Raw genomic sequence first — 15,541 nt, 5'->3', positions numbered from 1 at the left:
TAACGGAGGGTCAGACCCCTACTATGATGTCACAGTGTTCCCAGGGCACTTCACAGCCACCTGGAAGCACCTCTTTCGAACGGTGAAAGGTGTGTGCATGAGACAAGCCCCCACCACATCCGCATACACATGGGCCATACTTTCTGTGAGGATATCAATCAGACTACCACAAAGCAAAACAATACTCTAGTTAAGTAAAGTGTTTTAAGTTTTAAGTTAAGTTAGTTGCATGTCCCCTCGGTAAGCTCTTTATTTGTTTTTAAGCATACGAGAACCATGTATGTAATAGAATAGCCAAAGCGGCACAAAGTGAGACACGTTGGGGAAGGCAGAGGAAGGATCTTAGGTTAGTAACCAGCCAAATACAACCACATTTTGCAATCATTGTTAAAATCGAAAATTCTGAAAATCGTTTTCTTAGGTTTAAGGGTTCTTAAGTTGTAAACATGCAGAGATGAAGGTTTTGCTATTGTACTGTTCAGTAAAAAAGAAATATTGAGAAATGTTTCATCAAAGGAAGCTAGTTTCTAAAGTGACAGTTCATGCAAACCCTAATTGATCACAAATTATTCTAATGATTATTTAACTGTTAAAATAAAACACGCAAACATGATTATTATTTAAGGTTATCAAAAAAACGTTAAAAAAATCTTCTTAGAAAACCCAAAGAATCCATGTAGCATACAATCACAAAGCTCCCAAGACTCTTGACAGATTAGCCCCAGCTCTCAACTAATCTACTGTTGAGATTTCTTTGAGGGGTGAGACAGGAAATGGGGTGAGGTGTGTTTTGAACACACCTGAATTGTACAGGTCCCGCTGAGCATTATTAGCCCTGTGAATATGACTCCCTGTACCAGTCCCTTTGTCTATAATGCTCTAATTGCTCTGCAAAAAAGGTCTCTATTCATTAACAATGGTGAAAATAATTGTTACATCTGTTAGCATGTCTTCATGACTGATTATGTCTGGGATATTCTCCTCAGTGATCTTATTTATCATTGCAATTTCCATTATTTTATTACAGTAAAGATAATCACCTAAATTACCAAGTGGGAAATTAGAAATTAAAACAGCATGCACGTTTCCAGGTTATTGCTGGCTGCTATTTGTGGTAGTGAAGGTGTTTTTTGTCATGTTTGCTTAGAACAAGAAAGGTGAAAATTGCACCCTGGGGAAAACAGCTTTGAAGTAAAAAAGGTGTAGCTACCCCACCACCATCCCTATTACTATGCCTGCTCTCTCTCTCTCTCTCTCTCTCTCTCTCTCTCTCTCCTCTCTCTCTCTCTCTCTCTCTCTCTCTCTCTCTCTCTCTCTCTCTCTCTCTCTCTCTCTCTCTCTCTCTCTCTCTCTCTCTCTCTCTCTCTCTCTCTCTCTCTCTCTCTCTCTCTCTCTCTCTCTCTCTTACTCTTGCTCTTGTTCTCTCTTTCAATAAGCATAGTGCATTGCACTCAACAAATCAGGACATTGGTTGAAATAAATAAATGCAAACGCTTGTGGTTATTATGTTTCACACCATGTCCAGCTCACTCAGTCATTTAGCCTAAGTACTGGAACTGCAGTTTAGAAGTAACATATCCTGTGCCGAGTGAATAAGAGTGAGAGGGTTGAGGAAACCCTCTTCAGCCATGAGCACCAGGCCCTAGCTGTGGTACAACTGGCAGAAGGGCCAGAGCCATGTGCTCCTTTAGGCATCAGATCATTTACAGATGGCCAGACTCACACCCAGTTTACACTGTTTCTCCTGCAAGCTTGAGCAATTGTCTGATGGCTTTGGATTGCCAGTACATTTAGTTGATCATATACTGTTGTATCCTTTATCCAACACATTGTAGTGCATGTGTAGCCTATCATCTAATAATTCTTGATATTGGTTTTCTATATAACAATGTACAATTTTACTTAATTTTCTTCCGAGTCGGTTACAGTAGATTTTCATATAAAATCAGTTGGTTTGATGACACCGTGTAACCCTAAAACATTTGGATAAATCAATAGACAAACAATAATTAGGTGACTTTATAGGTGCTTGTCAATCTGCAGTACATCCCTCCCACACCATGGCTGAGCATGTAACAGCACAGTCAAAAGATGAGTAAGGAGCTATGTGGGCCACTTTAATTTGTCATAGATACTGTATGAAATGAACCAACTCAGTACTTACTCAGTAATAGAGTTTCTTTTTTACATTTTCACTTCCAAGAACAAAGTATTTTATTTCTGAAGACACTTTGCCATTTCTAAGACAGTTATCTAGCGTGCTGCTTTCAAAGTTAATTTACCACATAAACTGTACTTAAGGAACAATGAATTGTGTGTATTAACTCTGTCATTAATCTTCCCACCAATCTGCCAACACTTCACTCTCTCTGCCTGTCAATGGAAGCACTGTGTCAATTATTAACAAATACAAAATACACTCATAGATAGTGTCGCTGATATGGTGAATGTGAGCTACTTGTGTGTACTTCTCATTAATCAGACTCCACATCAGCAATCGTATATGTGCTATGTCTGAGAATGCCCCAGGACATAATGAGTTATGACATTTTTGGCATAGTTGTCCTACAGGTGAAAACATGTAAGAAATAGATTTTTGCTACTGCTGCTACTACTCCTGGAGCAATTTGTCCTTGACAACAACACATCAATTATTCTTTAAATGCTAAGTATCCTAGCCCCATAGCTATGATGTGTCTAGAACAACTACACCTACCAGTAGTTGTCTGGTACAGAAGGCCAACATGTTATCATCTCTGAGTCTTAAGACAGTATGATTGTCCACTTTCTAAAAGGATTTTCTCAGTAAAACACGTAGGAATAGGGGGTTTCCTTAAAACTGAAAGGGTAACTACTACTTATGCTGTAAAAGTATTAGGCATTATCAGTGCTAACAAAGATTTTACTCAGTTTCTTAGAGTTAAGGTTAAGAGTAGAAATACTGCATCTAAATAATTTGTATGCTGTTATAGTTAGAATCTACTGAGAAAAATATATGGACTCGATCAGGTAACCCATTGTAATAGTTCACAATACAGTATTTTATTATTCTGTATCGTGAAGCTGATTAGTGGTTCTATATCTTCAAGCCTGATCAAGTGGAGATCAACTGACTGACCACCTCCATGTTCTGTGTTGTTGAACCGTGCACCACAACAGAGCTAACTAGCTGGGGGGCTGTTTTACCACTGGTTCAGTAGGGGCTTAGAACCATCCACATAGGGGTGATATTATGGGTCTATGTGAAATGGTAATTAGATGGATAGAAAGTCCAGGAGGTACAAGCCCATGTGTTTGGGCCTCTAGAGAGTTTCCTTTACCAACTTAATGGAGTCCCCTGTTGAGTGCACTTTGGTGCAGTGCTCAACGTACTTTTAAATCAGCTATGGCCTTTGTTCCACAGCAAGCCTATTTCATTGTAAGAACACACCATTTGATGTATATATTATTTTCATCTTTTGAACAAGGCATGCAGATTGTATGCAATTTTTTAGAAGGTCCCCCCTGTGGAAAATGTATCTGTAATGTGCATGGTGTAATCATGGATATAATAGATACATGATGATAGTTTCATGCTATCTGCTGTATGTAGTTCATTTAGTTGGCGCTACCTTTTCTCCAGTGTTCCTGACAGGATGTATACCAGGGCTTGAACACAAGACCAGACAACGGTGCAGTGTTGGAGTGTGACCTTTCTCATTGATTATTGAGTAATGTCCAAAACCATGTCAAGACATATACTCCATCAGACAATGTACTCCATTTCCAACGTGCTGCTCTATTGTTACACTTTGTATTTGTTTTCACACCTCTCTACACAGCTCATGCAGATACTGACTGGAATTTTCATTCTGAAGGTGTGTCATTTTGAAATGATAGCCTGTCACACAAAGCCTAAAGGCGAACTGCACACAGCTTCCCAGAGCATATCAGAGCATGTCAGTTACACTTCCAGTTACAGTGACAAACAGACATGGCCTGACAACATTCCCTTCATTCAAGACCAAGACAGACAGGCACACATACATTTAACATTACTTAATTACAGACACTTTCATCTCAGTGGCATTAGGAAGATTTGGAACTGCCAATCAGACATGTCTGTCTTTTAAATTTGAGTGGCCAAATACTACATTTTAATTCCACTATGATATATGAATAGTAGTGGCAGCATTATTTTTACAGGGGGAATTCCTGTAATCCTCTTCAAATATAAGAATTACATGATGTAATTTCACATAATTTGAATGTGATCCTTTTTGAATGCAAAAAGGATTAACTTACTAGATGCAATAAATAAGTTGATAGGAATGGACTATTGCATATTATATTGTCGGCTTTTTCCACCTCCAACCCGCTCTGGCAGATTAATTTCAGTTAACTCCTGATGAAGTTTGGTGGTACACATAGATCCATTCCCTGACTACAAGACATTTCTCAATTTCAACAAACATGGACATGTCCCACAATACATTGTTATACACACAAGGTGACAAAACACAAACTTGTCAACAGAAAGAGACTCAGGAAAACAAACAGAGGTTAGACAAGAGACGTTTAAGACCTAATTGGGCTCACCGGGGAATCACTGAAGCTGGTTAAAGCCTCTATTTAAAGACTATCACCTTCAGGGGATAGCACTAGAAACATACTCCACCACAGGAAGACCCTAGGGGCTGGGGAGAAAATGCATCCTCTTTATCCCCACCTGCCCCACCCCTCCCCACCTGCCCCCCCACCTGCCCCCCCACCCTCCTCAGCCCACCCCCCCCCCCCCAAGCACCTGCAGACAAAAGGAATGACAGGCACCTTGCCCCCACCCCTTCTGAAACCTCCTTTCCTTAAGATCTGACACCTGTCAACACATTAGGTGTCAAATAAACAGTCTTTCAACCTAGGCCGGCAGGTAAACCAACCAAATCAAAGAGAATCCCCAACCCTGACAGGATGAGTGTCAGCATATAGTCCAAACTAAACAATGAGTGTATGTGTGCACATTTGTGTGCTTTTATGTACGTTCAAATGTGTGTGTCTGTAGAAGCTTTTCGAAAGTCTTTAGATACTTTTAATTCAAGGAATGTTTAAGGAAACCTTCATGTCCATCCATGCTGTACCATTAATGTATTCATCTTTTGAAAACTTTTGTAGACCTTTATACACTGTCTAGTCACTTACTTTGTATTTGTCATGTTTCTTAATGGTTTATTTCTTATCTCTCATTGGGTGTGCGCATGGTTGACACAATTATTGAAATCACCTTCCTCATAAATGTACCCCTGTAACATTCTCAGGAGCTAAGCCATCCCTGCCGGCAGCTACCAGACACGCCCAGGGACGACACTAAATCCACCTTTATGGCTACTTAGGTGGTAATATATCGTCCAGAATTCCACAAGTGTCTTCCTAAAGTGGTCTGAATCTGATAAGACCAGACCATCCCCCTTGTCCCTCTGCCTATCACACACACAGGCCCAGTCACACACTCACTGACTCTGCCCCTTGCCCCCCTCTCCCTCCAACACACACACACACACACAAACACACTCGTACACTCACTCACCCACAGCCTAGTTCCAGACAAATGGAAGTGGAAGGAAGTTATATAAAATTACATACACCTTACCCACGGGAGACAGAAAAACGGTAAACGGTAAAAAGTTTGGAAATTACCTAGCACATGCAGAGACACTAGGTTGTCCTCATGCTTCCATTTGCTGCATAATAACAGGTATTTTATCATTGAGATGAGATGATGAATGTAATGAAAGGCATTCCGATGGAGGCCCATTGGCATTTAAAATGTTAACTTGTTGCGACATGGAACGCAGCCTCATATCTCTTCCTAAAACGCTATTCTAAATAAACGACGACTCATGTTGTCTATTAACATATTTGAGTAACAATGTTTTGCAATGTACTCAATGATCTAAATAACTGGCATCAACATCAAGAATTACATTCATAATGTAATAATCAAATGAAAACATTGTGTGCTTAGTTAATGTTCCAAAAGTCAATTACAACATGTGTGTCCAGACAGAAGTATTGTATTGAAAGAAAGAAGCTGCCAAATTTAGGCTTAACGGTTCCGCTTCCCTGTTGACGTAGTTTAGATAACACAACATGTAACAGCGACAGTATCTCAGAACTAAATATGAGTCTAAACAGGTGTGAAAAGAGCAAACAATGCCTACTGTACACCAAAATATCTACCAAATAAGTGTTTGTCATTTATACTTGCATTATGTATGACTCTGCCTGACCAGAGATCTTGAAGCAGGCTGGGAAATGCAGGAGTCTACCCAGCCTTCACTAGCTGTGGCTGTAGTCTGAATCAAAGGGGCTGGGACTGATAAACATACAAACAAAAGACCAAGGAAAAGGTGCCAGTGAGACAAAACAATAGTGACAGTATAATGCCATAATGTGTTATTCTACAGGTGATCTACAGTGATCGCAAGTTGCCTGCAGGGAACCTTGTCAGGCATGTCATGTGGATTAACATGAGATGGATTAAGGTATCAAAAGTGTGAAAATTGATTGACAGACACAAATTCATCTCAGTCAGTTCCTTGTGTAAACATCAGCGATGTCCGGAACAAAACCATAGTAATGGTGCGTGTGTGTGAGAGAGAGAGAGAGAGAGAGAGAGAGAGAGAGAGAGAGAGAGAGAGAGAGAGAGAGAGAGAGAGAGAGAGGGGGGGGGGGGGGAGGGGGGGGGGGGGGGGGGGGGGAGGGGGGGGGAGGGAGAGAGAGAGAGAGAGAGAGAGAGAGAGAGAGAGAGAGAGAGAGAGAGAGAGAGAGAGAGAGAGAGAGAGAGAGAGAGAGAGAGAGAGAGAGAGAGAGAGAGAGAGAGTGTGTGTGTGTGTGTGTGTGTGTGAATATGTGTGTTTGAGAGTGTGTGTGTGAAAAGTCCTAGCCAGTTATACACAGACTGTAGCACAGATGGGAGAGAGACTTATTACCCCTCCTATAGATGTATCACTCAGAGAAATGGAGAGAGAAAGAGAGAGAGAGAAAGAAAGAGAGGAAGAGAGAAATAGAGGGAGAGAGAGAAAGAGAGAGATTGAGAAAGAGGAGAAGGGACAGAAAAAGGAGGCTGAAAATAGTTTGAATATTGCTGAGTTTCCTTTCCCAGAGGGGAATGATCTTGAGCAAAGCCTTCGGCCGTTGGAGGTGAGAAGTGTTAATCCTGAATTAAACGATCTGGCACTTTTCAAAATATAAGACAATTACACTGATAATTATACCAAGCCTTCACACCATGCCTGTGGGTCACAATTAGCATAATACTGACTTCACACAAGGAGCTGCACAGCATCTCTCCAGGTGTGGCTGTTTCACTGCACAGATCTACTGTGGAGAGGGAGCCTGTCTGTGTGTAGGCTAGAAATGATTCTAAAGTACAATACAGAGAGAAATTGATCGTTTAAGTCGTTTTCTCAAAGCAACCGCAGTTTGCTTGGCTATGATGCTAATTCCCTCATTCATTGTCTATCATGTCATATCAAGTTATACATTTATACATACTAATGGCTTCCCAACTTCCCAGGATGATTGTCTGGGTCTTATTATTATCCATAAGAACAACTAATAGAGACCATTCAGGACTTAATAGTCAACTGTATTTTTTCCTCAGGAATAATACTGACATTTAAAATGAGAGCAACTGTCTGGTGAAGGCCATCTGCACAGGCAGATTGGCTTCATGTATCAGATTTATTACAATTATCTGGAAGAGAGAGAAATGGAGCCAATCCTGAACAGCTGTTCTCCTATACTGGTGGATATGTTCGTCACAGCAGCGGACTAAAGACCCTTTATATAACAAATATATCAGACGCTCCTAATGCACATATTTTAAGGTCTGACAAAGGCTTCATTACCACAGAAGTGGTCTAATGTAAATACACTTAGACATATTCCTCATGGCACAAGTTTATTAGATACAATATTTTAACTCTAATATGGAATGTATGGTAACTTTAGCCTTATTTTACTTTGTCATCAACTAAAATGGAAAATCCATCCAATTCCATTCCAATTAAAATTTCCAACCAAATTATTTATACTTTTGTGTGCAATACTTAGGCCTACATACAAAGTCTAAACTATATCAACATGTATTTAGCTGGTAGGGTAATCATTAGGGACACCAGAAGCTACGGTAGTCAGCAACACCATATGGAGAAACCTCAAGTTGTGTGTATAATTGGTCTAAATCTGACTGCCTCGGTCTCACTGTGATTCATTTGCAGTTTACATGTCTGTGAGAACTGGAGGCGTTGACTTCCACTCAGAGCAGAAAATGTTGCCATGACATATTTCACCAAACCTGCATGCCAAGTATTGCCTTTTTGGAGGCAAAGCAAGCTTATTGTATAGACGATTACACCGTGACACTGTATAATCATTCAATTTACTACAGTACTGCATGATTTGTAAATGGAATGGTACTACAATGTGACAGGCTTGCTTTAGTACTGCTGATCCCAATTTAAACAGTAGCTTCACTATTTTGCCATCTAAGTCAAGTCTAATCCAAGTCCAAATAACTGCCAATGCATATTTTTTGAGATGTAATCATTAATTGACACCACTTGTCCATCCATTCAAACTATATTGATGAAGCTAATAAGACACCAAGCAGTTTTGTTCAGACTTTAGTTTTCAAATATCTATTGCTAGTACTGTATGTCCACAAGCCTACTTGAACAAGAACAAGAATAGATAACGATTTAACGTTCTCACTACGAGACCATGCCTTGGCCAACAGTTCACTGGCAACCTGAATCAAGCCTGGTGTTTGTGTCTCCCTCTTTAATTTATGCAGGACATTACAACATGCCTTCTGGTTGGCCAGTTCTCTCCACCATAATAACACACATTTTATTCCTCTGTCCCCCACAGACTGTGACTGTTTTAATTCTGCCCACTGATTAGACCGAATCAATTAAAAGTACCGTGCTGGGCCCAACAGCAGCTCAGCATGGGGCACTTAGACACATTCATCAGGACCTGCCTCTTAATCACACTTTAATTACAGGCTGACACTTGTGAGATGGAGGTGGACATGGCTGCCTTCTCTAGCCATGGAGGACACAGGATGGGAAGGAGGGTTTGACGACTTTAGTCACTGGGTCTTAATGCTTCTGAGTAAGGCCTGAGGTTGAAAATGAAGAAGGGGAAGATGATCATTTAATAATTTTTTAACTATTTCAGTTGAAGCCTGCAAAACCATTTTAAGGGACACATAAGGAATTGTACTGGAATTGAAATTCAGTACCCCAAAAAATGGTAAAACACAGGGATATTAATGTAACACAGAGATTTTCCTTATAACATAGTGTTAACTGGAGCGACCAATATAGACCCTAGTCTGTCAATTAAAGCTGCTAGTCAGCTAATCCCCATAGAATTGTAGGACTTTGAGGAATAAAAGGGAAACGCTTTAATGCCGCCTAATGACGTTACCGACATACTAGCCCCATACTGCTGGGAATTGGTTAATCCCGCCCTATTCCTTTTCTAGTGGCCATGTTCAAACCAACGGCCCTCTTTCTCTAAAGTTCTCCTGGTGAGATGACACAATAGGCACCTGCTGGAGACCCCAGCCAGCTCTGACTCTGATAAACACATCAATCGTTTGTCTTTCCGTGACTGGGGGGCAAATGGTATTTTATTTATTAGTTAGTAAATGCAGTGCATTTGTCACTTCCTTTCCCATAGGTGAATAACCATTCCTCTGTCCCTTTTATACTGTCATTAGCAAGGATATCAATGCCAAACATTCATCAAAGAAACTTGAATTTTAAAGTGATAACCTGAATAATGCACAACAAAATGCTGACAAAATTCTATATAGAGGCATTTGTAATAACAGAATACCTCTCTTTAAGAAGCCTCACATGATGTTCAACCGTAAAATACTACATCAAACCCTTTCAATTTCTGTAAGGTGCTGTTTGGAACCCTAAATGGTTCTTCCACCTGAAAAGTGGTCTTTATGGAACATCACAGGGGTTTCTGTATAAAACCATCTTTTTATGAGGGTTTATCCACTCTTAAAAGTGATTCTAAATTGAACCCAATGTGCATTTATTTGTACATCGAGCCATGTATTATTCTGCATGACCAGAGAGTGTGAAGCAGGCTTTGGAGTGAAGGAGACTTCCCCCCTCTCTAAAGCTGGAGCTGTGCTGCTCATTAGCAGTCTTATACTCTAGCCCTAAAAAGAAAGAGGAAATGAAAGCTTTGATGAACCTGTCTCCAAATTTCCGCCAAACTTGTCCTTGCCAAATCTCCAAATCCCCATACTACTTTTTGGTAATAGGGACAATGATGGGTGTGGTGGAGTAGGGGATGAAAGGTAGAGCTGTAGAGCTTAGCAGGGTATTACTGAGGTTGTCAAACCCAGCTCCAACTTAATACCCAATATAAGTTCAAGTGGCTGAGATCATGTTTACTATAATATCATGTCTGCAAATTTAGGTTCTATAGAATCCAATGGAACTAAAGCATACCTATCTTGTTGATCTTCCAGGTAACATTGTTCTCTTGTATCCAGTGAGAACCTTTATATTGCATTCTTCTTCATTCGGGGACTAGTTGGATGAGCACTTGCAATGAACTTCTCTTCAGAGAGAGGGTATCTCTCCTGGGTGCCAAGAAAGTCTCTTGTAGAAAAGAAAAGATGACAGATGGCTATTGCATTTAAAAAAACTACTGCTCTTGTCCATGTTCTTCTACAGTACTGACTCCACTGACAACACTGTGCAACTCGCAATGAGTCATGGGAAACAGATGCCAGTGCATATGGTTTTCTTCAAATGATCTGCTTCATTTAGTAGGATGAATATAGGCATTTGAAGTTGTTGTTGTTAGTACTTCTGTCTACTCTCTCTCTCCCTAACTGTGATGGGGGACCTTAAAGGTCAACTATCTTTGATTTGGGAAAAGAGGGTTGTGTTGCGGAGAGATTGTCAGAGAGCGGCTGCTGATATGGGAGAATAGGCAGCCCATTAATAAAGTAATTAGAGAAGAGGAAGTGGGTGGAACACGCAGCCCTGTAAAGCCCCCTCATTAAGACCCAGTCTGTGACAGACAAGACGCTGCCAACCAAGCCATTCTTTTGTAATTAACTGGGATTCAAAGATTTAGTCTTCTGTCTCTTTATACCACTCTTTGTAACAGAAAAAACTCAAGTACCTTATGAAAAACTTACATGGACGATACCAATGCCCATTTGAAATGCAGAGGTGACAGTAGGTGTTTGTGGTACAGTAGTTGTCATATAATACAATACAAGACAGAAGTAACAAAGAAGCAGAATCAGTCATCAGCCAAAATATTACCTTTTGAAGCGTACAAGAATGATCAGGGAGTGAGTGATGATGGAAGTGTACAGACTAAAAATACCTTCTTGTCCCTGACAGAGGTGCCAAGCCTGCCCGAGGGTGGAGGAGGGTGGAGATGTGAAGCTTTTGTTGAGCTTACGACGGATCTTCGGAAGGCCCAGAGCAAACAATCTGTGGTGACAACAAGATGGTACCTTCATTATCGGCTTTCGCCCCACACCTTCTCTTCATCAGCGAGGCTGCCACACAGCTGAGGTGCAAAAGCTGACAGGGCGGGTGGGTGATCAGATGGGCGTTGTGGGTTTGGCTTCCTTCCGCCACGTAGCACAGGACTCTGGGAGTGGGCGCAGCTCTTGCCAAACTACATGCACACACATTCACAAACACACACACACACACACCTTCGTCTCCATTCCCCCACGAGCATACCAGTGTTTTTTATGTTGTTGAAATCACATAATGGTACACCAAGTAACAAAAACAAAGTGATTTCTGTCACTTACAATTCACATGGTTGAAATGTCCACATGCATATGAGATATATTAAACACACCTGGTGCAATATTTGTTTGCTGTAGACAAAGAAACAGCTATATAAACACAGAGAAGGATACACGTCAAAAGTTTGTAAACTTTACAGAAGACATGAATTAATTCCTAATAGACTATGGATAAGGTTACATCCTTGTCAAGTCTAGAGAAAAAAACAGTGCTTTGTGTTCGTGTAAGTGTGCACTGTTATGAGTGTGTGTCTCAATGTGTACACGTGTACTAGAGTGTGTGTGTGTGTGTGGGGTCAAGGGCCATGGACAAGCCCTGAGGCTTTGCAGGTGTGTATGGGTGCAATAGACAGACATAGCTTGGGAAGCAATGACAAAGAGGATGGTAAAAATAAACAAAACGCACGACTAAAATGCCCCATTAAAACAGCCAGAGGAGTGGTATGACTGCCAGGGCTCTCGAGGGGTGGGGGGGGAATAGCGGGACCAATAAGGCCCCTACTAGTGTGCTGATTCAGGGGCTCTAGTCTGGGTGAGAAATGTAAGAAGTTTTCTGTGAACTGATTCTTCCGCTTGCTGCTGCTGACTGGAGGTGTTGTGAGTGGGGAGAAAACCCCCCTGGAGCAGAGCAGTCAGGCATCCAGCGAAACTATGTGTGTGTGTGTGCATGTGTGTGTTTGTGTGCATGTACATGTGTGTCTAGGTGTGTGCATGTGTGTGTGTGTATGTGTGTGTGCATGTGTGTGTGTGCATGTGCGTGTGTGTGTGCATATGTGTGTAGGTGTGTGTGTGTGTGTGCATGTGTGTGTGTAGGTGTGTGTGTGTGTGTGTGTGTGTGTGCATGTGTGTGTAGGTGTGTGTGTGTGTGTGCTTGTGTTTGTGTGCGTGCAGCTGCACAACCATGTAAGCCTTCTCATACTGTCCCAGACAGTGGACACCTGAGTGGATGAATGTATATATGGGTTCAAGTCAGCCTGCAAGGAAGGTTTTTATACAAACAGAAGTTATACAGTCGTCTGACTGTGACTGGGGGCAAAATATATACTGTTGAAAAATCAGTATGAGTGCTCAAAAATGTGTTCATGATGCAATCGAAAGACTTGGTTAGGAATTTGGAGTTATTTGCCGACTATCACATTTGTCACAACCCCCATTCCACCTCCCAACACACACACTTGAGATGATGATTGGCTGTCAACAAATTTTTCCACACAACTACTTACAGACTAATTAACTTAAAATGTGCTACGGGTGAAGCCACACACATTGCAATATTTGAATACATGTACAAAAATTACCATAAACAATACACATTTAAAACAAATTGTGACAAGGTTGCAGGCTACTTATGTACAAAACCACAAAAAAAACTATCAATGGTTTTTGCAAGGTAAATGAAGGCCTGATTTAACTTAACCTTGTCATGGGATATTCAGTCGTTTCTGCAAATTGCACCCTGACAACATCATGCTAACAAGGGGAGATACTTTATTTTCCTTCGGTTGGGACAATTAAACTAAAACCCCCTCTTCACACCATCTGACCCACCCCCACTGAGAAGCGATCATAGCAGTTGGATGATCCGACAGAGTGATGATCCGACAAAGCAGTGTTTCTGTAAATATTTTATTGAATGCCTTAAGATACAATTACTTACATTTCCATATTTAATGTCTGTTAAAAGTAGTATTTTTTTAAATTGTGACATTAGTGTTGGATGATGTTGGTTTATTACAATGACAGAGTTTGACATATTGCAGACAGAATGAGGAAGGCATTCTTCTGTCTTCATGTGGTTTTCTATTGCTAGTGATTGAAACCTAGTTGTAGGCTTGTCTCAAGTCAAATTAATAACAATTAATTATGTGTCCTTCTGTTGTTTGTTGCTTGCATTCCTCTCATAGCCAGTTTTCCTCCCACTTCTTAAGGTCTTTAAAGGTTGGGCTTGGCATTGAAAGCAGAGCAGCTACAACATTTAGGAGTTAAGCTTCCTTCCCAAGTTATGGCAAAGTAGTTTGAGGAATAGTCACAACGAATGGCTAATAGCTGGTCCGGTGGACAGATTCTCTACTGGGGCTCTGCCTGGACTCAGAGAAAGATGTAGTGGAGAAATGTTAGCTGTTCAAACTGCTGTCTATCATGAACAATGTCTCTCTGCCCATACACAATACCATGGTCAGGCAGCCAAAGGAAAAAATATTACACTTAAAGCATACCTAACAAACATACAGTATATACTAAATTTGTACATTATTAAGTAAACTTTTGTAGAATAATATAAATATGATAAAAATGTATTAAGCTCTCATTTAATACATATAAATTAGATTTATGTATAAATGTTTCCGCTTGGGAGAGGAGTACCTTCAGCCACATAGAGATCCTGCCTGATCAGATGGACAACCGAGCACAAGAGATCCTTTCTTGTTGTGACCTTTGGGGCTCAATTACAAACTGGCAATTACAAAGATTTGTCATGTATCAGATTGAATGTCTGTTGTATTGAGGTTTATCATTTGGATTTAGATAATTGTATGTTAAACCAAAAGTGTTGGTGCAGGTCAATGCAGATAGTCAATACAATTTGACCTATTCGACTATATGGATAAGGGTAATTGCTAAGTGCCCGTTCAAAGCTGGTGGTGGATATCAGTAACTTAATCACTTTCTCCCATCACCTCACTGACAAGCAAACAAAAATAGCCACTGGCACTACATGAGAAGTGAGGAACTCATGAAGATTTGATAATTGAATATACAGAATGCAAAGCATTACATCAATTACAACAAGTTGTGTAAAAGAAAAGTAAAAAAAAACATTTGACTTTTGTCTTCGTGTACACAGGGGTAAGGACTGACAGACAAGAGAGTAGCAGGGCTAATTGTGGACATGCAATAGCTTACATTCTCAAACGTTCATCTCAATCTATCAAAAGATTATGACATACTGTAGAATGATAAGTGACAAGTCTCTCTCTCTATCACCTCTCTGTTTGAGTGTGGGACAATAACTCTAAAAGAGAAAAAGAAGAGACTTGCCTTTACATGCCATCTGTCCCCCTCCCTGACGCTTGCTCTAATTACCGCTTCTCCCCCTGGCTAATGCTCTCTCATTAGGCCATCGGAGCATGTGCAATCGACACAAGCGCAGAGAAATTTGCACTAAGAACGTTCGCTGGAGCCATAATGGGATCAGAAAATCTGTCTGGTGCGAAAGGCAATTCACACTAGCGGCTAAACGCTCTTTTTGCTTTTTCTTTTCCTCATCTGAAAAATGTGTATGTCGTCCAAACCACAACAACGCTGTTCTGGTGTGAGGGCCTGAGCACCAAGTGAAGGAGTCTCGCACACGGGTCCTCTGAGCCGGAAAGGTGGAGGTTCCAGAGAGGTTTTATGTCAGGGAGCTTCATGAATGGGACACCAGAAAGACTTAGCTATGGTTTTTACAAATGGGGCTGAGAGAGAAGCACTGAAGATACAAGAAATCATAGATGGTCAATAATCTGATGATGATGTTAGATGTTTCTATGAGATGTGTATGCTAGATTCATACAGATGGCAGCCCAACATAGGAGACTAATGTGGCTGTTTGCAACTTATTGTAAAGTTGTGACAGATGATGGACAGATGATGGACCTAAATTCAAGTGAGTTTGAAACTTTCTTAGAGTAGCAGGGTGTGAAA

The sequence above is a fragment of the Osmerus eperlanus genome, chromosome 13 (genome assembly GCF_963692335.1).
Source record: "Osmerus eperlanus chromosome 13, fOsmEpe2.1, whole genome shotgun sequence".
NCBI classification, from domain to species: domain Eukaryota; kingdom Metazoa; phylum Chordata; class Actinopteri; order Osmeriformes; family Osmeridae; genus Osmerus; species Osmerus eperlanus.
The sequence above is the reverse complement of the archived record's forward strand: the minus strand, read 5'-3'. Positions refer to the sequence as shown.